This window comes from Cygnus atratus, chromosome 1 (genome assembly GCF_013377495.2).
Source record: "Cygnus atratus isolate AKBS03 ecotype Queensland, Australia chromosome 1, CAtr_DNAZoo_HiC_assembly, whole genome shotgun sequence".
NCBI lineage: Eukaryota > Metazoa > Chordata > Aves > Anseriformes > Anatidae > Cygnus > Cygnus atratus.
Window position 1 is genome coordinate 21,798,764 of NC_066362.1, and position 17,968 is coordinate 21,816,731.

At 43.1% G+C, this 17,968-nt stretch overlaps 1 protein-coding gene across 1 annotated transcript in view; it reads right to left on the reverse strand.

Moving 5' to 3' along the window:
- Positions 1-17,968, reverse strand: part of PLXNB2 (plexin B2) — a 259,510-nt gene that overhangs the window by 145,286 nt on the left and 96,256 nt on the right.

Below are 17,968 nucleotides of genomic sequence, written 5' to 3' on the forward strand. Positions count from 1 at the left end.
ACGCGCCGAGAAGCCAGATACATGCCACTCGTGGAGATGGAAGGAGAAAATATCGCCCAAAATATTGACCCAAGACCACATGGGTTAGCTCTCTCCACACTCGCAAGCTTACTCTTAAGGACATCCGTGCGAAACGGTGATCGCGCACGGAAGGCAAATGCCGCGCGAGATGTTTGGCGTGGACCTGATGTAGAACGAATTGGGGCAAACTGTGAAGAACAAAGCTAGGATAAGCGAGGAGAGCACAATTTAAGACTGATTAGGAAAAGGCACTGAGTAATTTGTAAGTCTCCGCAATTTAGGAGATCTAACGTGACCATTTTATTTGACTGCTCTGACCCCTGGCTCTGGAGGCCTTCCCCAGCTGGAACACCATCCCACCTCCCCGAGGCTGCCGATAGCGTACAAAAGCAATGATCAAGTACAGTTTGGTACATCGTGCAAATGAGCCAGAGGGGTATGAGAGACAGCAGGAACTGAAGAACACAATGAATTAAACATAACTGAAGTGCACACAACAGGAATCAAGAAACAGGACATTTGCATTGGCTGTAGGTGTTTATGGAAGCCACCGATGTCAGTGTTCTTCAGGTTATAGGAAGCATTCTGGGTTGATTCATAATTAAAAGGGAATCTTAATGCATATAGCTACTTACAAATTATGTAGTTACGATTTAGGAAAGCTATTGTTTTAATTTAATTAAAAGCTAGAGATTTTATTACTTTGCACAAAACAATATGAATCTCTGTAAGGAAAAAAACACCTATGAAACTAAACGAAAATTCTGCTTCCTCATCCTACTCCCCTTCAGCAAGTTTAATTCAAATGCTATTACTAGTGTGTTTTTTTTCTGACATATCACTTAAAGATAGGACAGAAAGGATTTTAAAAAATGTTTGGCAAGAAGGATAATTAGCCCTAGTTAAGTCAGAGGCAACCAAGAATCACACTCCTAAATATTAAAGAGAACATTAAGTTAGTAACCAATTTCAACAGGAAGTATTTTAGTGTTTGCAACCAGGAACATAATAATTAAGAACAAAACACGCTGTAACAATATTAGTTCTCATTGGAACTGCTTTAATGGGTACTTTTTGTTTGCTTGTTTCTCTAATAGAAAAATAAATATCTTAAATCTTGAATAGCATTTATGTGATATGTAATTTTCTGGAAAAAAAATAAGTAAATGAAAGAAAAAGGAAACACCTAGCTGAAATTTGTCCCATCATATGAAACAACCAATTTTCATTAGGAAAGCCAACAGCAGTGCCCATGGCCACATCACCTAACATGAACTCCTGAAAATTATTTTGCCCTTGCAAGAATGTGGTTGCAAGTCACAAAGATGCATTAGGTCCCTCCTCAGTAGTTACATATGAACTGTATACTCTTGTGATACTACCAGAAATCTATGAGATGTCTACCACAGCCAAAGACATGACTTGCAACAACACAAAACAAGAAAAAAAAAAGAAAAAAAAAGAAGATAGAGAAGCAAACATGAGCTAGCAAACAAGCTACCTTGGAAGATGGAGGAGAAATATTAAGATATCGTGCTGACCAAAGCAACTCAGTTATTCCATCCGGAAAGCCGAGCACTGGCTCTGTCTTCTTTACAGCATTCCCCTCCACGTGGGTTACTACAAAAGGCAAGTTGCATTCCAAAAGGTAGTCATTTTCTCTTTTTTTTTTCCTTTTCTTTTTAAATGAAAGACACGGCATTGCTTTCTCTTCCCCTCGCAAATAGCTCTTAGCTGGAATGCAGAATAAATGCCTGAAAGACTACTCTGTGCTGGAGGGTTTAGCAGCAAACCAGCAGTCTCAATATGAAACAGATGTGTCACAACAAGTTTTGGGTGGAGAAATGTGTTCACTCATGGTATGAGAATGCTCAGGAGGGACTGCCTCTCACCATGCAGACACAGAAACAATTAAGAAAGGCAGGAGCAGGCTCAGCAAAACCTCGCCAGGAGAAGGAGTGATGCAGACTTTCTTTAAAGCACCACGATCATTCATTCTTCAGTGCTCTAACAGGGCCCCAGTGACGAGCGCACAGCATTACTGTGTGTTAAATACATATTTTTGTAGTACCGAGAGTCCCGGAGATCTTGAAGCTTTTCCACGAGGGCAAGTAGGATAAAGTAAATGATGATTTTTGCCAGGAAAATCTGGAGTATTCTCAGGTTGATTATGATCTTCAAGCTGTTGTTCTCTCCCCAAAATCAGAGCACAGAAGTGGAATTTAATTCTGGTGGATGCATTTCACTGGCTACACATAATTCAGAATTATTCTCTTATGACGTAGACATGCAAGGCACTTAAAGAACATATCCCTGCCCCAAGCGATCCAAGAATCTAATCTAGACGTAATTAGGAGTAGGCAAGTACTTAGGGAAATTAGTCATTAGTTTGCAAATTCAGACTTCTGTCTCTCAGCTATAAGCCTCCCTTTTATTTAGTTCTCTCTTTCTTTTTTTTCCATGTCTTTTGTGGTGAAAGAGCACAGGAATAATGCTGTACAGTAGCAGAAATTTGGGAGGTCCTGCATAGATCATTCCACAATTAGTTTTGTTAGGTGGCATAGAAGGAAGAAAGTGTTCAGGAAGAACTATTTCTAAACTGAAACAGAAGCAAACTAAAAACTCAAGAAAAACAAAATAGCAGCAAGGCACTCAAAACCAAAAAAGCTGGCAATCCAGGCTGTGGATAGATGTTAGGAGAGAGTGAGGAAGGGAGCAGGGAAGAAGAAACAAATTTTCCTCCTCCCCGCACCCACCGGTTTTGAATTTCAAAATGATATCCAAATGAGCTCCCTTCCAGACGGTGTAATAAGCACACAGACCCACCTTTAACAGGCAATTTCTCCTTCCAAAACCTCTTTGCACACATTTCAGGCCCAAAACACAGAGAACAGACAATTAGCAAATGACAACCTTGGTGTGAAGGCAAGCATTTTAAAAAATCCAGCTGCCGTGTGATGTCAATATACAACGACGGTAACGCCAACAACGAAAGCTAAGAGCATACCGCTGCTCTGTGGTATTGCAGGCTGAACTCGACTTTCTCGTCTCTGATGTGCCTATCATCTCAGCATTACTGCCTCGGCCGACTTCACTGTTAGTTTGCTTTTTGCATAAGGGGGAAGCTCTGAAGTGCTACAGGATGCTGAAGACATTTCTAGGAGAGGCCTTTGATTTCCCACGAGGTCCTGAGCCCGTTCATGGGGCTCCTGTGCACCGATGGAGGCAGCAGCAAACGCTTAAGCGCTGCCTTGCTGCTGGCTGGGATCCCTTGGCTGAGTCAGTTCGCAGCGGGTCTGTAAGCGCAGGACAGCCCATGTGGTGACAGTCAGAGCTTAAGAAAAGTCAGGTACAGTTGTGCAGGGTAATTGGTAGGCAAGAGCTAAGGGAAGAGAGCTTGCCAGGAGGAGAAACTCAAGTGCCTGTAACATTCCTTACCCATTACTGCACCAAGAAGCTGAGAACAGTCTGGCACAATCAGTGCTGGGTGCGGGCCAGGAAAGCAGCTACGTGGACATGGTGGACAAGTTACAGGTCTTTCAACAGCAGCGCCAAGCCCAGGTCAGGGCTTTCGTGCCACAGCCTCTGCTCCCCTGGGGGGAAGTTTTGGGAGCTGGTCAAGGAGCAGCCGGCATGCCCAGCCAGCACCTGACATGGAAGGACACATATGCTTTGACTCCAAGTCTGGCTTCAAACTAACTTCATCTCTTTTTGTGTCAGGCAAGCTATTTATTTGGAAGGATGATCTGGAGGGAAAACCGAGACAGACAGGGAAGTGTTTGGCACTGTCAAGCGCACCGGGATGTTTCATGCATTTCTAAAAGGGCGAGCTAGCTCCCTGGCACGCGCGCAGGGCAGCCAATCTTTGCTCAGCACAGACTCATTTTTATGAAGATTTATTTTAATAAGTTAGAACCTGTGGCCAGAGCACTGCTCCTGGGACAACCACGCTCCTCCTCCGTTCAGGGCGCATGATAGTGATGGCAGCAGGGTGAGGAAAGGCACAAGGGTCCTGGATGCTGCCAGCTTCCTCCCAGTAACCAGGTGGAGAGAGCCCGTCCTGGTTCACCACCGCACAGCAAACAGCAGGCAGCAGGAGTGCACGGAAGTGCCAGGAAATTCAACTCTCTGCCTGCTGTCCTCCGCATATTACCCAGGTTTTGAGTAGCTCAGAACTTGCTTATGGATGACTGGGCTGTTCAGACAGATGTATTGCAGTTGCTTGTATGCAGCCAAAGAAGATTGCCTGCTATTATTCCTGTCCGCAGGCAGATGACGATGAAATCATTAGGGAGACCCACTTCTGAGGTCAGCTCTGGGAAATTTATTCATAAAGGATCAATTCAGCTAGGCTTCTTCAGCTCTTAGCTACTGGCTATTTGGGAGGATAACAAACTTCCTAACCAACTTACAATTGCACATCGTCAAAATTTCTTATCAACAAGGCTTGAAGTAAAACTAAAGGCTCAAACAACATGAATAATAAATGAAAATGACTTGTACTGGTACACTCAGCAAAACCCAGGGGTGGGGGGAAGTGGAGCTCTGCTTTGATTCAAACTAGCTTTCTTTCCAATACTGCATTTCCCTTCCTCCTGCTCTGTATCCCAGCACAGGTTACATGGTTTCGCTTGCTATGCCAAAATCTAAAACCTGCCTTGATGGCTTGTGCTTCTGTACAGGGCAGGAGGTGTGCACATTTACCTAGTTTGCAAAGACGAGTCCCAAAGGATTGCATTAAAGAAACAGTGTGACAAACAGAGAGAAATACAAGCAATCACAGTATCCCAGTGCTGAAAACCTGAAATGCACACGGACAGAGACAGACACTCCAAAATATCCATTCTAAGATGCGTACCTCTGTGATTTGAACTGCTCCAGCTGGGGAAGGGCTGGAAGACTGACAGAAAGAAGGAACAAACTAACAAAAAAAGGTGACATGTCGGGGTGCTCATCTGGCTATCCTGGTCATCACAGTTTTCCAGCCAATTTTAGCTGTTGTGGTAAGGTATGGGGTGCCTTATGACAACATTTTGCATATAGCTGTAGGTCTTAATAGAGCTTGAACTGGGTGGTCGCCAGAAGTAACCACCCCCAGAAGTTCAGGACAATAAATCTGTGCTAAAAACAACTACAAACCATGTGCCCGAGGTTTTGGCTAAGGGGACTTATCTGATTGTATGACTTGTTCTGAACAAGGGTAAAACATGCAGGGGAAAAAATATGAGCAAAAAAAAAAGTGAAATAGGAAGCTGAAGAACAGGTAAAACAGGATCTGAACAGTTTCACTTCATTATAAAGGAATTCAGCCCATAGCTGGAGGATAAATGTAGGCAGCACAGGTCTTGTATAATGAAAAAAGAAAGCAACCAACACAACAAAACCTGTCTAACTTAAGGAATTAACATGTTGACTTTTCACTCTGCCATATGGGTACTCAACATTTTCTCAGTCTGACAAATGAGTTTGTTCGGGGTGTTTAGAAAACTGTCGGATTTGCATCTTTCCCTCTTGGGCTGGATAAAATGATTATATTGTCGGAGACATTCAGACAAACTCTAAAATCCTTATATTCTTTTAAAATGTTCCTAATATAATCGGGGGTACAGAGGGAAGGAGGCAGGGGAAGGGTTTGCTCCATAATACTCCCTAAGACCAAGCAGAACTATTAAAAAACATACAAACTGTTATGATGGAGGACCAATTCTTCCTGCTATTGACATGGATCAAAGAGCTCCCTTCAAAATATTTCTCCTCAGAGACTTGTAATTTGCCCTGCTATATATTCACCTGAATTGGCAGAAAAGCTGGAAGAGGTGGAGGGCTGTGAAGGAATGCTTGTAACATCAAACTCTACAATACCCCAAGCCATATTCACCTATAAACAGCCTCAATTCCAGAAGCTGCTCTGGTTTCAGAGCGGTAACACAAAGCTCCTCAGATTTAGTAATAGGGACTCCATCGTTGCTCCATAATCTCAGCGAACTTCCTATGAAAGCCAGGGAAGCTTTGGTTTCAACGAAGCTCCACAGTTCTGTGCTGAATCTTAAAATGAATGAAATGCAGCGGTGGCACCAGCCTGCCATCGAGCATCCCCCATGCAACGCATGCGAACACACCCAGCACACCAAGCCTACCTCAGTGCCACACAAGGTGTCTATTTTGGTGCTTGAAAAGCAACAACACCAAAAAAAGCCGCATGTGCTCATTTTTCTGTGACTTCAGGTTCCCACACTGCTGCTGCCGCCCCTTGCTATGCTCGGGTGTCTGTAGCTCTCACTCCGTGGGGCGAGCCTGCTCACGCGAGTGTAAGCGCTCACTGGCACGGAAAATGCCTGCGTGAACTCACCCCACCGTCTGCTACACTGAAGGTCCGGGCTGAGATGCTCCTTCCAAGTCAACTTAGTGGTTAAGATCACAGAATCGTCTAGGTTGGAAGAGACCTCCAAGATCACTGAGTCCAAACTCTGACCTAGCACTAACAAGTCCTCCACTAAACCATATCACTAAGTTCAACATTTAAACGGCTCTTAAAGACCTCCAGGGATGGTGACTCAACCACTTCCCTGGGCAGCCCATTCCAATGCCTAACAACCCTTTCGGTAAAGAAGTTCTTCCTAATATCCAACCTAAACCTCCCCTGGCGCAACTTTAGCCCATTCCCCCTCGTCCTAACACTGGGCATGTGGGAGAATAGACCAGTCTCCACCTCGCTACAGCCTTCTGTAAGGTACCTATAGAGAGCGATAAGGTCACCCCTGAGCCTCCTCTTCTCCAGGCTGAACAATCTCAGCTCCCTCAGCCACTCCTTGTAAGACTTGTAAGATCTCCAGAGCGACGTCAGAGCGGCACCATGGAGCTGGTTTATGTCGCAGTTAGCCCCCTCCATCCCAACCAGCAACCACACCGTGACATTTCCAGCTTCGTCTGGAAGACCTTTAGCTAATAAGCCAAGCCTTTTTTAAACAGGAAATGCTGAGCTTTCCCAGCGCAAGTTCCATCTGCAGACAAACCAAACCTACCAATGTCCGACCACATAATACTTGCACTTTTCTCACCCGAGCTGAAAAGGCTGGCAGATTTCGCTTTTCACATCTATGGTGACCACAACAAACTGTCTGAAAAACAAAGCCCCGCAACAGTCTTTGTATAAAAATGACATTTCCATCTTTTGTTCTGTGGAAATTGATAAAAAAGATTACTCAAGCTCTTAACAGCTCAAGTGGGAGGGTATCCAAAGAAGCTTTCTGCGGTTATTACTCGCCACAATATTTTTAGGGGAGGAAAAAAAGCCCAGAATGAAAACAAGGAACTTCCAAAGGAAGCTGCATCAAAAAGGAGAAGTCAGAAAACTGTCAGAAAAGAACCATCGAACACAAATATCTTCCAAAATAGAAGCATCTACAAAACCACCACAGTCAAATTATACAAGTTGAAATTATGCGTTTCTATTCAAACACCAGTGCCAGCTGTTATTAGGCGAGAAATCTGAAAACTGCATTTTAAAGCACCTTCTGTTTTTCTCATCCTCCTCTCTCTTACTCTCTAACCAAGTGAACAAACCATGAAATTATCTAGCTCCAAATGAACCCATCCATGCAATTACCTTATATTCCTCTGCTAAGTTTTATTGCCTGGCAGGAGTAAAAATTAAAAGCTTTACTTAGAAACTGAGAAAGTTACCAAAAGCGTATTTTACAGATTCAGACAAAATAGTATTGTTCAAATGCACTTGACACAGGTTCCAACATTGATAAAGGCTCTCACCATGGTGGGAAAAAAAAATAAATCAAATCTGCAAAGTTACTCTGTGAGCAGAAATGTTCTAACCTTGATTAGATATACAACCATGAGGATCTACTTCTCCTGAAATAAGGCTCCTTTTCTAACTGTTGTACACAGTCCAAACTCAACTCTTGCAGATTACATCAGACCATCAGGGAATACAGTTTACAAATAAATATTTTTAAAAAAAAAGGACAGAAAAAAACTTGCCAGGGTGAAAAAGAGATATGGAGCACAGAAGAGTGTGATGTACAGTATTCTCAGCCCTTTGTTCTTCCAGTGCTAAGCTAAATAGGGTGTAACCAGACTGTTACATGAGGAGGCAGAGTGCTACCCATGTCATGATAAAGAGTGAGTGTCCTGAGCCATTCGATGTCCTCCACTGAGGAGGACGTGAATGAGCCCCCCTGCCCCAGAGGGACTTCGAAGGCTGTAGGCACGGTGGGGCAGTGCTGCCAGAAGCAGCTCTATAGAGGCAAGGTCACAAGTTGATTCAAGAGAAGGAATGAGGAAATGTGGGGTGCAGCCAGAGGTTTTGTGATTTCACGGGTAGCTGAGAATTCCCACCGGACCGCAGCCTTTCCCCGCGCTGCGGAGGAGATGGGGCTGGCCCACCCACATATTGCGTAGCTGCTCTGATTAGAGGGTAGCTCCTTACTCCATGCTGCCTATTCTCCATAGCAGTGTGGCACGAGATCTGTTTGACTGTGGATTTGTAGAAGAAGGATATGTTGCTCCCATTAGAAAAAATATAAAAATAAAAAAGCCACAAGCAGTAAGAATATGCCCAATGTCATTTAATGTAAGGGTGGAGGCACATTTATCAGAAGACATACTTACTTCACTCTACCTTTAAAAAATATATACATTTTTTTAACTCTGCTTTATCCTGAAGTCAAACTAGCCCTCTATGAGATGCAGGCTCTGTGCTACAGCCTTTTCTGCTTCAAAAGTGTCTGGGAAACAAGTTTTCAGTAGCTACACAAGCTCTCAATAAAAATACAGATGAGCTTGCATTCTAGAGCCAGTAAATGATTAATGTCATTGGAAATTAATCATAAAACCATTGACTATTTAAATGCGATAATGGAACTGACAAGTAGAACATAAGCTTACAGCTAGAGAACTTCAATGCATCACCTTTCTGCTGAGAAACTCTTGGTTTCCACGCAGAAAAGCTAATACCTACAAAGAAGGGAAAAACGCGAGGAAGGCAAAACCATTTAAGATGAGTGACTGCAAGCTTTCGTGCAGATAAAGCCATGAAGACTTAATGCCTTTTTTTTTTAAAAAAAAAGACTGTTAAATTGACTGAAACAAGATGAAGCTTATTTATGGTATATTTTGCTTCTCAATATACAGGTGAACGGTATCCTACTTGCTCTGGCACCGTGCAATTATGATTCCATGGTCAGTGAGGTTTGGTGCTCCAGGGGCTCCCATCCACCACACCCCCTGGGAAGACGTTGTGCCAGAGCTGGTTACGGGAGGGCAGGGAGCTGGGATCCTCTCGCTAAAGGACAGAAACACTTCTCTTAAGGTTTTTCACTGCCTGCTGACTCTAAGCCTGAGAAACGACCGAATTGCTCTCTAGGCTGCAGACCTTGCACGTTCAGGGTGAAAGGGACAGCAGCGTGCAGCAAGAGCACGTCAAGGGGGATGAATGCAGCTAGCTGTGCACTCACCCAAGGCCAGGTTTAGAAATGGGAAGGGATTTTTGGTAACTACAAAATTAGGAGAACAGATAAGATTTGTGTTTAAGGCAACCCTTGTACAATGTACACAAATTGAGACAGAGGCTTCTAAGACATCGGACAAGCGAATGCAGCACCTAAAATTCCAAACTCGCAATACAGTATGACATGGTTTCTGCATATCTGTGTGATATTTTTGCTGTGGTGATGCCTAGCAATCTGAATTAAAAAGCTGGGCAGTGTGCTGCTGCATGCTAGCGGGGTGAACTTCCACCCTCCCCTCCCTGCCCCAGGGGTTCTCCATCCCAGAAATCCCAGAACTCAACCCAAAGCTGGCCAGGGTCCTGCGCGGCCTCCCGCATCTCGCCATTTAATCACCTATATTATTTATGTGATAGCATGTTCAGCACAATTCAGGAGAGCCACGCTGCCTTTTAACGACAAAAAAAGACTGGCGCGTTTTTGCTGGTGAGGCATTTTACGACGTTCAGTATTAAGCGTTACAGGTACTTAACTTGACTCAGAGCGTACCCATTTTAGCATTAGTAATTAATAATGCTATGTTAACTGAGAAAGTACGGTCATGCTCCAGCAAAGCCCACTGTCAACCAAAGCAGGGGATCGATGAAGCTTGTCCCAGGTCACCCGAGGGCACCCAGCTCTGAGGAGCAGCCCTGGCGCTGCCGTTTTGAGCTGGTGCCTCTATCCTCTATGTTCTCGTCGGTGAGTCAACCTGCATGCGTAGGAGTTGTGTTTGTCCTGCGAGAGAAAATAAATGGGCGTCCCTGTCTGAAGCATTGCAACACTGCCTTTCTGAAAGGAATGAGGAGTGCGTGGCTGGTTCTTAACAATATGTTATCCGGCACGGTATGTGGCTGGAAAGAAAGGAGTATACAGATAGAAAAGAAGATCTAGAACGAGAGATACGTCAGTAGTGCAAAGACAAGGAGCGTACGAGCATCAACTAAACAAACAAACAAAACAATGTACATACAGGAATGAAAAAACATATGAAAAGATACTTTAAGTCAGAAAGGACAAATGTAACTTGTTTAATCAATTATTTTAATGTCTACACTTCTTCCCTTCCCTCCCTGCCCCCCCCCCCCCCCCTTTCCCAGTCAGCCTGGCTATGCTGTATCTGCTTTTTCAGATGCAAATGGAACAAAATAATCTACTTAGAGCATTGTTTGCTTACTAGCATATTCCCCAGCTTCCACAAAAACATAAGGGATCTAACGAAGAGATGCAAGGGAAGGGAACAGGCTGGGAGACATGTGGCTTGGCACACTCCAAAATTTGCTCGAGCCTTCTGGCAGCCCCCCAGTATGTTTTATAGGAAATGGTCCTTCCACAGAGCTAGCTGGCGTCTCGTAGACATCACTCCAACTAAATGAGGCTCCTTTCTCTTGCAGGGAAACGACTTCCCTGTTCTCCGTGGCACACCATACGCTGACAGAAAGGCTGCAGACAAAATGCTTTTTGCTTCTTTTCCACCCCTAAACTTTCAGGGACCGACTGCTCCACAAATGAGGTGCCTCAGCAAGCAATCTTTCAGTTGCTCCATAAACTGGCAGGGATAGCTCTAGCCTGGATAAAGCACTTCACACCTCCCCAGCACAGTTTAATGTCCTGAAGTGATATAGTGTGGATTGCAGGCATAAAATTACTTAAGTGAAATGTTTACTCTTGAGTAACTTAGATCCCTGGATAGCTACATTTTTTCTCATCTTCCATAAAATTAAAAGTTCATACTTTGATGGGAAAAGCATACTTTGAAAAAGGTCATTCATCTAGGCAAGGGTACTGTAGCATACAATCTTACAGTATGTTGATATTATATCCTCTTAAAAAACATCTTTCTGGATTCTCACCTAGGACAATAGACTTCTCTAATTCCTCAGAGGTGAATCTGGAAGATCAATAAGGTTTTTGCTGCTTACTTTAATGAATGCCCATAAATAATGAAGGCAGTTTATCTGTATATGCTCCTGAGGGACTGTCATCCATCAAGCCAATAATATCTGGTCAAGCAACTTTCAGACGTTAAATTAGATTCTCTTTACAGAGGATTCATCAGCTTTTGTATCTTCTCCCTTGTAAGAAACACGGCCTCTCCCTTACTGATCAGCAAAGGAGTTGACAGGAAAATATTCTCCCAACTGTTCAGTATTCTTGTTAGAAGAAGAGCAGAGAAGAAAATAATGCTTTTGCACAGGAAAAAACTACCTGGAAATCCCCTGGTAGCACTAAGACGCGAGGCAGCTGTGAAAAAATAGATGAGATTGATACCGAGAGCTTACAGTTAGCGAGTTTTAGGGAAAAAGCCCCTTGCTCCCCAAAGGCTCTAATAAGAGACTGAAATGGAATAAGTAATGCATTGAGATGCTGCATAAAATCATAATATTTTTGAAAAGCAAAAAGGTGTCCTCCCCTTAGGGGTGCCCTAATAACGATATTGTGTATTTCATTTAATAAACATGCAAAATGCAGGTACTGCTTAAATACATAGTTTGCCAAGATAAAATTAGCTTACCAAACTTGGACAAAATGTTATTATTATTTTTTATTTTCTCTTTCCCAAATCTTTACTTTCAAAATGCACTGTTAAGAAAAAAATAAAACCAAAACAAAACGAAAAACCATCCCTCCCTCCCCTCCCTGCCCCTGTAATTGATTTCTCAGTCTTGCAAGTTGCCTAACGAAGAAACAATTTATGGCTTCCTTTCCCAATTACCCACTTAAGGGTTCGAAGTTTAATTTCAGAGCAATCTTCACTTCAATCAAAATGCACCTGCGCAGAGGGCTGCAGATACTAGAAGAGACTGGCATGTATTTTGGCATATTTCTTTAAAAATAAGAAGGAATTAAAAATACCAGTTTTTATTGGTGTTTATAAATCAACTGGCAGCACTTACGCTGTAACAATACACAATAAATAGAACATTGTATTCCAATGACTAGGCTAAATCAGTAACAGTGGCGAACACTAAACGCATAAATATTTTATTCAAAAACACTTATGCAGCCTGTGGTTTGCAACTCATTCTACGGAAGAAAGTTGCACGCTTATAGCTGACCTGCAATGATCCCTTCCAATCCAAACCCATTCTATGATCAAACCATAATATGCTAATTCTGATACATATTTAATCCTACTTCCACTTGCAGAAATACTCACGGATAACATTTCATAACCCACAAAAAAAAAAGAAAGTGTTCCACCTTAATCATACACCCGTGATCGTGAGGCTGCCTTTGAAGTCTGCCATTATGCATTTCTCTTTCAAGTATGGTTAGTGATAATCTGTTCTTACTTTTCACATCAGCCATTGTACTAGGTTGCTATCAGCCCTTGGAAGACGAACTGTAACTCAGAATTAGGATACCTGAGAGGAAGCTTAGGCCACTGAATTGCAGAATGCTCTTTGAAAGTATTCTGTTTTCTGGCAAAACAAAAAAAGTGCTAACTTTCACTGTATGCATTCAATTTGATCTGCACATGAATTCAGACTGCTGTTTGAAATCCAAATCCACTTTGAAAGAGAGAAATAGGAACTATACATCCTTCCCTGCGCTATGTCGTGTATTTGTGCCTTCCCGTCCCCTCCCTACAAGATTAGGGTGGCACTACTGATTTTGTAGTGACAGCCACGCAGTGACCTCCTGGGCGCACACAGCACAACACCCACGCAGCAGCTGACAGCCCTGCCGTACTGCCCTCTCTGCTCTCCTGCCTCCACGAGTGGCTCACAAATCCCCACCTCTAGGAGCAAAGGGATCACGGGACAACAACCGTTCCTCCCCGCTTTGGAAGCCCTCCTCCTCTCTACTTGGGGAATTCAGTAGTTTTAAGGAGTGGTAAGTGATCCCCAGGGTTCCCAAAACAGAAACGAATAAAAGTAACGCTGATCCAGGGTGGTTTCTTTCCAGCAGGGTGGTTCTGTATTATTACTCAGTGCTCAGTCTTATAAATGCTTACACCGGTCCCATCTCTCCTCCCTCTCACACATTGCAACAGCTGCATGACCAAAATGTGAAAAGATGCCCACCTTTCCTCTACAGGAGCATATATTCAAAGGTTCCCTTCCCGTTTTGAGCACTTTTGAGTACTCCTTTTGACAACGGGCATCTGGACTTTACTGGACAAATCTTAGCAATTTAATATGATTTACAAAGATATACAAATACTTGCACAAATGAGAGGATTGCTCACAATGTTTTGCATATGAGTTTTTCCCCAGTCAAAAATGAGTTTTAAGCATGTTGTTTAATCTCTAGTGTAGAGGAGGCAGGAAGGAAGAAGGAACATCACTTCTTGGAATAAGAATGCAATTAAAATACATAAGGAAGCTGCTAATTTATCCAAACCCTCGCCTCTGTTCAGAGGCTGCTTTCCAAAGTATCATTTCATAATAGGTTATTCTGGAAAAAATCACTAAGACTCAAAAGCAAGCTGCAGGTTTTCTTGACATTAGCTTGCTCAGCTAACAAGCTAACATTCCCTTTCAATTAATTCTCTAATTTGCCCAGGCAGTTAGCAGATATATACATCTTCATATCACCTGAGACGCCTTTCAAATTATTCCCGGGTATTTATGCTATTTAAGTCCCTGTGAGCCAGCCACCTGACATTGTTTTTAACCACTTGTTACCCTTTCATCTAAGTTTAAGCATAACCAGGTTAAAAAACCAAAGATGACGTGCCCAACCTCCTGCTTTCAGCCACGCCGTTCTGAGGCTAGCGAGGGCAGTGACGAATTACCCTCAGCGCTAGGCTGGTATCTTTATATAAGAAACAATGTAAGGCTGCATTTATATCCATCACAGGCCTGACTATTGAACAGGACGGCACCGTGAGCCAGCTGGTAGACAGTGCCTGCTCCCAGGAGCCCATAACAGGCGTTGCAAAGGGCAAGGGATGAAGGCTTGAGGAAAGCAAATGCAGCAAACTCGCTAACTGCAGGTGATGGGGAGAGTTTGGCCAACTAGAGAGGAGAAAAATGAAGAGAAGAGCTGAAGGAAAGCAGGGGGGATGCAGAAAGGAGTGGAGGTGATGAGATGTGAGGAAGAGCTGAGCAGCCCAGGGAAGCAGGGAGCCCAGTCCGAGCTGCAGGACCATCCCAGCATGCCCAGTGATGCCCCCATGGTTTCTATGCCTACGTGGTTGACCCAAAATACATTAATTTGGTGCTGAAGTAATGTTGTATCTGCCTCATAAGGGCTGTTCCGTCACAGTCCTGAGATTCCTCTCAACTTTCTTGCTATGGACCGACTGTTTACTCCAATATTAAATCCTACCTAGCAAGTTTAAAACAAACCCAGCTGTCCCTGAAGGGCTAGGTGATTTATGTCAATTAGAAACCTTGGAAATACATTTTAAAAGCAGGCAGGATCCCACAGACACCTAACAGCCCTCCTGCCTCTCAGCTGTGCTCCAATTTTAGCTATGAAGCAAGTGCTCAAAGCTGCAGTCACCCATAGGAAGCTTAACCCACACGCTGCCCATTGAGAGACAAAAAATATGAAAAAAGGCAACATCCCAGGAGCATAACCAGCAGGTTTTGCCAGTTGTATGTATCATCCACAACGATGATGCCACAGCATAAACTAATCATGCAGGAAGGTACTTATTCAAAAGCTTCAAAAGTCAGCACAGGCTTCAATTTTTGTAGGAAGTGTTTTGATCATCACTTCCCTCTCCTCCTAAGCATTCTGAACGCAGCGTACAACCAGCATTACATTTAGCCCAGATCCCTTTGTACATTTCTTAATAAATGTAAACTGTACACAGAAAAGTCCCTGGTTTGTGCCTTCACTTTCCAGACTTGTGTTGCTCCGAGGGAAGCTGGAGGTTTGAGGAGGTACAAAACCAGAGTGCAGCAGTTGGAGCATGAACTTCTTACACAACTTTATCAACTCGCATCTTCTAGGAATGGATGTATAATATACTGCAATTTAGGTTTTACTACTGGCAAACTAATGTGCCTCAACCTGAAAACAGTCTCTCTCTTGTTTGTACAGTGCATTGACCTCATTATGTCAATTAAAATAATCCAGTCCTGTCAAGAACCTCCAAGTGCTCGTGAGCACGCTAAACCCACGGTTTTGGTACAAGTTCTCAATTGCCATGGGCCAAGCTATTGACTGCTAACAGACGCAACACAGAAAGGTGTATCTCCTGCTAGTGGTAAGGGAGCAATAGGAATAGGCCATTCAAAAACAAAGCTTAAAATGTTAAATATATTGGGACTATCTGTTGGGATCTCAAGACTCAGTGGGGTTTTAAGAATGTTCTCCTGAGTAATCACCTTCTCCGGCTGGGAAAGAAAGAGACCTCTCAATATGGAGAAACCCCCTCTCACTCTTAACAAAGGACACATGATGTGAAACACCAAGCACCTCCAGAAAGAAAAACAAAACCCAAGAACAAATAACAGCCACTTATCTTCAAAGGTCTAAAGATTTTCTTGGGCATCACAGTATCTCAAGGAGATTTTTATCCTTCTTCCCTTTGTCTGCTTCCCCAACTTTCATTTTCCTTCCCATCCCGCACTATATTTCACCCTTTTATAACAGTGCACAAGGCTGGCATCCTGTCTGCTCCAGCCTGCTCTTCTTGCTGAATGAAGCCACATGGCAAACAGAGCAGCTGCCTATGGGTTTAGATGAAAAGTAGTCCCAGCTTGTCCTCCGACCATACCCATTTTCTTTTCCTGTGCACAAAAACCCATCAATCATCCTGCGATAATGTGGTTTTGCTTTCAAAGCATGCAGTTGCTTCAGGGTTTGGGGTACCATCCCTCAAAGGAGGTTTTGCAGCAATGTTTTCCACAAGCCTTGCTACCATTTTAAAAAGAAATGTTTTCCTGCCCATAAGCTTTCTTACCTTTTGCTGTGTAAGTAAATTCTTAAACACAAAGATAAACAGACACTGCAGGTACGTGACCTGGTATACCAGGCAGTGCAGGAGATATTACCCTCAGATGAATACTTTGATAAAACCAAACTGGTCTGCCCATTACAAGGATACATGTTTTGATAAAATAGACAGCAAATGATCGATTTTTTTTTTGATATATAAAGAAGATATGAACAAGGTGGTCCAGAGCTCCGTAAAGAATTGTTTTTCATGTAATTCTATATAGTCTCCTTTGCTCTCATTTTCCCAAACCAAGCAAACAAAACAACAACAAGGACAGCTGAATTGAGTTAGTGAGCATCCAAAAATATCCAGTCCATCTTTCTTATACACACACAAGAATGTTGCTGGTTTGCCAAAGAAGAAGCAATATTTTTAATACTGCTACACTCAAAGAAGCTGTCTCTTGGCGGTCTGAATTACAAACTACTGTCTTTGGCAGATAAAGCAAAGAATACGTGACAGTGTACAAAACTAGCAACATAGGAATCAGTCGGCAGCCATCTCTGTGCTGTCCCACATCATGAAGACCTAGTGTTTTTACTATTTTTAATTCAAACCAATGGCCTGTAAAGTCAATAGGATTTTGCTAGAGTAAAATCTCAGCACTTAGCCTTTTTTTGTTTGTTTTATTTAGAAGTTAACCTCTTGTTAGCTAGTCAGGAGACTCCTGTAAGATATTCTTACCTTCCAAAAGGCTGAGCTGATTTTTTTTTTTCCACGGGATTAGTGGTAGAGAAGAAAGCAGTGAAATTCTGTTATTAATAGAAGTGATTGGGGGGAGGGAGCGAACCTACTCAGCTAACAATTTGGAAGCAATACACTATTTACATACTTTTCTTACATCCATTATTGGTTTAACAGGAACATAGCTTTTCTCCACTGTGGTATTTTCATGCTGAGAAATGCAAGGGAAACAAAAAATCTGGAAGCACTTGAGTCATGTTGGAATCCAGATGTTAACATCAGAAGAAATGATCCTGTATGGTTTGGGGGTCCAGTGAAGACATATTTGAAATGCTGGGCCTAGCCACTTCGTTATAACAAAAATGGATCTGAGTCTCAAAAACTTTCAGGAATCCTAGCCATTCTGTGAACCAGAGCAGCATGTGTTTAGGCTATATACAGAGTGTTTACAGAGCAAAAATCCTTTTTAGCAACTTCAAAGGGAGCTAGACATCACTTAGAGGTGGTTTAAACTGGAGAAAATCCATGCGTGAAGAAGGGAGAACTTTGGCTGCCTACGGTCATGGGACTTCCCTCTTGCAGGAGGAGACTAAAATAGCACCACCTTGACAAGTAACTGCAACGCCACGCATTCGGAGATGCCTCCCCGCAGATAACACATACCGGCACACACAAACATGAATTAAGAAAGAGCCTTTGTTGTTCCTGTACTCTGATCATTTCTGTTTTTAAATGCCTGGGCGGTGTTTGGAAACTATGGGCGAAAGGTAACTTGGTGGAGTGACAAATGGATTTGGACTTTGAGGTAGGGCAGGGCAGGGCATTAAATTAAAGCCAAGCGGTATCTTCCTGCTGTATG